The following is a 7,982-nucleotide window of genomic DNA, read 5'->3' as shown; positions in this document are numbered from 1 at the left end:
ACCACTGTTCTCTAACATTATATTAGATACTTTTTTCTAAAGCAAACAGTAAAACCCAAATCTTGTGAAGGCAGTACATTTTCAGGAATAACTATAAATAAAAAGTATCAACATCAGTGGTTTGAATATAAAAATTTATTTTTTAAGTCAAAGTATACAACAAATAAAACCTATAAGAAACAGATTTTTACCACCACAATATGTTGAATTACCAAATAGTATACTTAAACACATTCCTTCAGTCATTATAAAGTTCTTAAAATACAAAAGAGATTAAATCTGTAGAAAGTCTAGTAGACCAGCTGCTGTTATCAAGACTTGTGTGTTGGCTTTGTCTTCAGGGCATCCCACATCATCCACCTCCGCTCATGCCACCTTGCCCACAGTAACCTCCTCGGCCTCTACCACCACAGCCATAACCACCCAGGGTATAGGAGTGCCACGTCCTCCACTGTCGCTGTTCCTCATCCCCATGCTTCCAACAGATCCATATCCTTCCTGGTTATCCATTCCTTTTCTGCCAGAACCTCCCGTTCCAGAGCCACCTCCGGGTGTAGAATTTAAGACGAGTTCAATGTATGGATGTTGCATGTTATTTTTATCTTTAGACATGGCAGCTACTGCATCTTCATGTGTCACAAACTCTATATCTGCTTCTTCTGTGGCTCTGACATCAGCTCCAACATCAATGTGAGCCCCTATTGGATTTAGTGGTGGGAAGAAATTAGCAATGTCATTTTCAGTTGCACAAAAGGGTAATCCTCTCTACGTACAAAATAACCACCGTGAAAACCTGAATTTGCATCACCAGCTCCACCATAGCCATGCCCTCCCATACCTCTTCCATTCCTCATTCTGTCATCAAAGCCATCATTTCCATAGCCATGATTCTTATCGCCTCCGTAGTCGTCGAAAGCACCCTAGCCACCATCACCTCCATCACCTCCCCGCCGCATTCCATCATACATACTTCTGCGCCCAGCTCGGTAATGACCTTCTTCCTATCGGTCTATCATATGGTCGGGTCGCTGTCCCAGCAACCTTCTTGGTGGATGGTAAAATCCTTTGATTTCACTCCTGCTACTCCTGAAGATCTCAACATACCTTGAGAGAACTGAACTATTTCCTCTTTGCTGCAACCAAATGGCAGTCCACGAAGTCGTACTGCCCTGTCACTAGCGTCATTTGGACCATTATGTTTCATAACCCAATCCCTCACTATGCAGGGTTTTTATTTTTTCCCCAGACAAAGCATCTCACTGGGTAGCCCATGATGGCTCCAAAGTAGAGGCAACTCTGTGTCAGCTTGAGTGTTGGGGTACTACGTATAATATACATCACACCCAGCTTTGAACTGTTGAAAAGTGAATTCCAGGTCAGCTTGGGCTAGGGCGAGACCCGCCCTCTGCTTCAGATACCCGGAGCAACCTGGCTAAGTGGTGAGGGGGTGCAGCAGCCGAGTCCTCTCTCTCTCTCTCTCCCTCTCTCTCTCTCCCTCTCTCTCTCTCCCTCTCTCTCCAACCTGTGACAACATTTTTTTTTCCTACCCCCGCAATCATCTCTGCCAGTGACAACCACTAAGGAAGCTGTGCAGCAGCGCGACTCCAGTTTTTCTACTTTTTAAAAAAATTATATTTTCATTTATTTATCTGAGGAAAAGAGAAAGAGGCAGGTAGACAGAGAGAGAGAGAGAGAGACAGAGAGAGAGAGAGAAAGAGACCACAGTTTTTCTACTTTTATTTTTTTGGAGAAAGTGGCAGATATACAACATATATATATGTACATGTATATGTATATGTATGTATGTATGTATAGATGTATGTATAGATCTCTCTATATATATCTATATATCTATCTATATGTATGTATGTATAGACCTCTCTTTATATATATGTACATATACTCTCTCTGTGTGTATATACATATATATACAGAGAGAGAGAATGGGCACTCCAGGGCCTTTAGCCACTGCAAACAAACTCCAGATGCATCCACCACTTTGTGCATCTGGCTTTCGTGGGTACTGGGGAATCCAACTTAGGTCCTTAGGTTTCATAGACAAGTGCCTTAACTGCTAAGCCATCTCTCCAGCATAGTTTTTCCACTTTAAAAATATCCTTTACTCACTGCTTTCTTCCTAACTGGGCTTTGAACACAGGGAGAGCTCACATATCCTCATAGGAATAGGAGCCCAGTTCTCTGGCTCCTCACTAGTCTTGGTATACTATAGTCCAACCCTGCTGTGTCCTGTGTTGGTCTCTGCCTGGGCTCAAGTGGCCCATCTTGTTCTATGAAACTCATGCTGTATCCCACTTCCTCCACTGAAATCCACGTTTCCCTCTCTGTGGCTTCCCTTAGCGTGACCCCAGGCCTCTGCTGGTTCAACTAGAGAGCTCAGTACCTTTGTGGTCTTTTGGTTTATGATGGAAATTCTGTTTTGGGGGCTGGAGAGATGGCTTAACAGGGCATTTGCTGGTAAAGCCAAAGGACCCAGGTTTGATTCCCCAGTATCCATATAAAACCAGAAGCAAAAGGGCATATGTGTCAAGTTTCTTCACGGTGGCTAGAGGCCCTGGTGTGCCTGTTCTCTCTCTCTCTCTCAAATAAGTAAATAAAATGTTAAACAAAAAAATTGTTCAAAAAGTTCTGTTTTCATCACATACCACACATAGGCTGTGGAAAATAGATCTTAATAGCCTTAGCAGCCTCTTTCCATGAAACTCCATCTGATTTCTCCTGACTCTAAGACCTCTGTCCGTATCACATAGTCCTTTTTCTTCACTGCATTGATTGTTTTTGACTGTAAGCTTCTTTTGAGTAGAAACCATGTTTTCTCCCACAAGACCTAGCGCAGTCTTAAATAGTTATTAAATACTGGATCAACTGGTTAAACTCCAGGGACAAAGTACTTGAGAGAGGTGGTAGACTGTCCCTCCCTATCTTGTCATGTCGTGGCTTAATACCCATTGTATTGTTATTGATGTCTCACATTCTACTAAATACTCTTTTTATATTAGCTTATATAATTCTCTTATCAACGTATAATTAGTGATATTATTGTACCTATTTTACAGATGTGGGAACTATATGGTTTAAAGAGATTAAATAATTTTCTTTTTTAAAAAATATTTAAAGCCAGGCATGGTGGTGCATGCCTTTAGTCCCAGAACTTGGGAAGCAGAGGTAGGAGGATCACTGTGAATTCAAGGCCACCCTGAGACTACATAGTGAAGTCCAGGTCAGCCTGGACTAGAGTGAAACCCTATCTTGAAAAAAGAATTATTTATTTATTTGAGAGAGAGAGGCAGATAGAGAGAAAATGAGAATGGGTGTGCTGGGGCCTCTAGTCACTGCAAACAAACTCCAGATGCATATGCTACCTTGTGCGTTTGGCTTACTTTGGTACTGGGGAAATGAACCTGGGCCCTTTGGCTTTGCCAGCAAGCACCTTAACCACTAAACCATCTCTCCAGCCCCGAGGTTAAGTAATTTTCTCAAAGAGCAAAGCTAGGCATCAAACCCAGCTCTGTCTGACTTCAAGTCCCATGATCTTAATCCACTTGCACAGCTGCCATTGCTTCCATTGTCCAGCGTGAGCTTTTTCCACAGTTCTTTCTAGTTAGATCATCAGCTGAGCATTATTGGACGAGGGTGTCAATAACTACACATGGCTGCACTTAAGATTATACTCACTCTCTTCTATCCCGACTAACTGCTTTCATCCTTCATTTCAACACTACTTTTTCCTCAGGTTGCAGGCCATATTTTTCATCTTGAAAAAATGTTGGGGCTAGAGCGATGGCTTAGTGGTTAAGCACTTGCCTGTGAAGCCTGAGGACCCTGGTTTGAGGCTCGATTCCCTAGGACCCACGTTAGCCAGATGCACAAGGGGTTGCACACGTCTGGAGTTCCTTTGCAGTGGCTGGAGGCCCTGGCATGCCCATTCTCTCTCTATCTGCCTCTTTCTCTCTCTGTCTGTTGCTCTCAAATAAATAAATAAATATATAAAAATAAACAAAAAATGTTTAATGTTGTACAGAATTCATATACCTTAGTCTCATAATCTTAAAAAATCCTTACCTATTTTTTATTTTGTTATTAGTTATTCTTATTCAAGGGTAGGCAAGACAGATACACAAAGTGGTGCACACATCTGGAGTTCATTTGCAGTAGCTGGAGGCCCTGATGCACCCCATCTTCTCTCTCTCTTTTTCTCTCTCTTCTGCCTCTCTGCTTGCAAATAAATCAATAAAATATTTTAAAAATATTTTTCCTTTATAAAAAGAAAGGCAAGACAAAGCAATCATTTATCAGTGAAGAGATTCATCAGCCTGAGGAACCAGCATGTAGATATGGGCTGGACAAGAGCCATGCAAAAGAACTACCAACCATTCAGTTTGGTCCCTCTGAAGTCAAGATTCTTTTTTTTTTTTTTTTTTTCGAGGTAGGGTCTCACTCTGGTCCAGGCTGACCTGGAATTAACTCTGTAGTCTCAGGGTGGCCTTGAACTCACGGCGATCCTCCTACCTCTGCCTCCCGAGTGCTGGGATTAAAGGCATGCGCCACCACGCCCGGCTTTGAAGTCAAGATTCTTTGAAGTTTGTGGGAGAAGTTTATAATTCAGACAAGAAGGTCCCCCCAATATGCTAGAAAAATACAAATTTTATCCAACATTAAGAAAAAGAAAATAGGGCTGGAGAGATGGCTTAGCGGTTAAGTGCTTGCCTGTGAAGCCTAAGGACCCCGGTTTGAGGCTCGGTTCCCCAGGTCCCACGTTAGCCAGATGCACAAGGGGGCGCACGCATCTGGAGTTCATTTGCAGAGGCTGGAAGCCCTGGCGCGCCCATTCTCTCTCTTTCCCTCTATCTGTCTTTCTCTCTGTGTCTGTCGCTCTCAAATAAATAAATAGAAAGAAAGAAAGAAAGAAAGAAAGAAAGAAAGAAAGAAAGAAAGAAAGAAAGAAAGAAAGAAAGAAAAAGAAAATAATGTGATATCACATGGTCATAAAACCTTAGAAAATGTTTTAAAATAGTGCCAGGCGTGGTGGCACACGTCTTTAATCCCAGCACTTGGGAGGCAGAGGTAGGAGGATCACCATGAATTCAAGGCTACCTTGAGACTACATAGTGAATTCCAGGTCAGCCTGGAGTAGACTGAGACCCTACCTCAAAAACAAACAAAAAAATATGTTTTAAAATAGTAGATCTTACTTTTATAATATTTTTTATTTTTTTAATTTTTATTTATATTTGAGAGAGAGAATGGGCATGTCAGGGCCTGTAGTCACTGCAAATGAACTCCAGATGCATGCGCCAATGCATGTGCCATCTCATGCATCTGGCTTACATGGGTACTGGGGAATTAAACCTGGGTCTTTAGGCTTTGCAGGCAAGTGCCTTAACCACTAAGCAATCTTTCCAGCACTCCTTTTCTAATATTTTCACAAGGAGTACATGTGACTTACATAGGAAGTAGCAATTCTGAATGCTTTCAAATGAACTGTTGGCTAAGACATAGAAGGATTCAGAAATCTTGAGTTGCTATATCATTGTAGTTGAATTGAGTCTGGGGTCAGTCTAGGTTGTTAGTTCAAGCCAACGTGGCCACAGGAACATCACCCCTATACTGAATAACCAAAGGAAGCTGATCAAGAGGATAAACTTTGCAAGCAAGTGCCTTTAATTGCTGAGCCATCACTCCAGCATCCAAAGCTGACACTTATAATAAATGGTTCTAGCTTTGCTCTGGCTATTCTCTGTGTCTGAAATACTCTTCTCTTTGTTTTCTGCTTACTACCTTACCTCCTCAAGTCTTTGCTAGAACTTCACCTTTCAGTGAGAGAGACCCCTCCTGCTCTAGTTTGTGGTATAACTCATGAGCCCCAAACCCTTACTCTATTTTTTTTTACTTTTTACTGTCTTTATCACTTCTAATATAATATTTATTTCTTATCCTGTGTGTGTGACAGAGAGAGAGAGAGAGAGAGAAGGCACACTCATGCTATGTCACAGTATATGGAGGTCAGAGGACAACTTTCAGTTAGTTCTTGCCTTACACCTTGAGGCAGGCTCTCTCATTGTTCATCAGGCTTGCTGGCCCATGAACTTCTGGAATATTGTCCTGTCTCCACCTCCCATATAACTGTAGGCAAACTGGGATTATAGAATCTACTACACCTTCTGGCTTTTTTTTTATGTGGGGTTTGGGGATCTGAACTCAGGTACTCATGCTTGCAAGTCTGCTAAGCCATTTCCCCAGGCCTCACATGGTCTATTTTTAAATTATTTGTTCTTTCAATCCCTTTGCCTATTCTGACACCAGTACTAAACTATCACAAATAACTATATTACATACATATATATATATATATTTGAGACAGAGACACAGAGTGAGTATGGCATGTAAGGCCCTCTTGCCACTATAAACAAACTCTGGACATGTGCTACTTTGTAAGTCTGGCTTTATTGAGTGCTGGGGAATCAAACCCAGGCTGACAGGCTTTGTAAGCAAGTGCCTTTCACTGATTAGCCATCTCCCCAGCCCTTTATATTTTTGAGACAGGATCTCACTCTAGCACAGGTTGACCTGGAATGCACTCTGTAGTCCAGGCAAGCCTTGAATTCACAGAGATCCTCCTACCTTGGCTTCCCAAGTGCTAGGACTAAAGGCATGGTGATACCACATGTCTTTTTTTTTTTTTTTTTTTTCTTTCTGGTGGTAATCTCTGATTTTTATTTCTAAAATTTTTTTTATCTATTTATTTGAGAGTGACAGACAGAGAAAGAGGCAGATAGAGAGAGGGAGAGAGAATGGGCGTGTCAGGGCCTCCAGCCACTGCAAACTAATTCCAGACATGTGTGCCCTCTTGTGCATCTGGCTAACGTGGGTCCTGGGGAGTTGAGCCTCGAACCAGGGTCCTTAGGCTTCACAGGCAAGCGCGTAACCACTAAACCATCTCTCCAGCCCATCTCTGATTTTCTTAACCTTTCATTGAGACAAGATCTTTTTTATTTTTATTTTTAAATTTTGAGACAGAACTGTCCAGGCTGGTTTTGAACTTGCAATCCTCCTGCCTTAACCTACTGAGTAACTGGGGTTAGAGACATGCACAATTGTACAATAGAAGTGGAGAAAAGTCTATTCTGGCTCTCAAGTAAGTGATATTTAAATATTAGTACAGTGCCTGTCATCACAGATGGGTATCAATAATTCCTGCCATTACTTATATATGGGGGTAGGAAGTGTAAGTATGTTAGTTTTTTAAAAATATATTTATTTATTTATGTGTTTATTTATTTGAGAGAGTGAGAGAGTATGAAAGAAAAAGGCAGACAGAGAGAAAGAGAATGGGCACGCCAGGGCCTCCAGCCACTGCAAACGAACTCCAGACACATGTGCCACCTGGTGCATTTGGTTTACGTGGGTCCTGAGGATTAGAACCTAGGTCTTTTGGCTTTTCAGGCAAGTGCTTTAAATGCTAAGCCATCTCTCCAGCCCTAGTATGAGAGTTGTAAAGATTCTCATTTCCAAAATTCTTTTAGCTTCAACTGCCTTGACCTGGGAACGGTGTTAGACATCTTGGCGTCACCCCTAGTTTTATGGACTAGACCCAAACCTCCTGGATTGCAGTTTCCAGCTGATCCTCAGCCTCTGTTCAACAATGGTCCATGTTTACCTTTGGAGATGAAATGAGCTAACTTGGCCAAAAGGCTAATCTGAAGGAACAGGAACATGCAATTAAGTGTGCTTGTGAGCTCATGTACTTGGGATCTTTCTGGGATGCTGGGATGCTTCACTGGGCATGACTGGGTGTATAACTCTCAAAGGCTAATAAAGAGGAAAGACCTTGCCCTAATTCTTATGTGCAAAGTCATTTGCTATCTAACTGGCAAACTAAGGCTACTAAATACATTGTACTCAACATTACTTTTGTCTCATTTCTTAGCCCTTGTTCACATTTTTACACTTTCTAACAGTGCCCC

General features: G+C 41.9%; 1 pseudogene; it reads right to left on the bottom strand.

Annotated features, from left to right (window-relative positions):
- Window positions 1–352: 352 nt before the first annotated feature.
- Window positions 353–7,733, bottom strand: LOC101603955 (annotated as a pseudogene).
- Between the last annotated feature and the right edge of the window lie 249 nt (window positions 7,734–7,982).

Source organism: Jaculus jaculus, chromosome 8, assembly GCF_020740685.1.
Source record: "Jaculus jaculus isolate mJacJac1 chromosome 8, mJacJac1.mat.Y.cur, whole genome shotgun sequence".
Classification (NCBI taxonomy): Eukaryota; Metazoa; Chordata; class Mammalia; order Rodentia; family Dipodidae; genus Jaculus; species Jaculus jaculus.
This window is presented reverse-complemented; position numbering and strand designations above follow the sequence as displayed.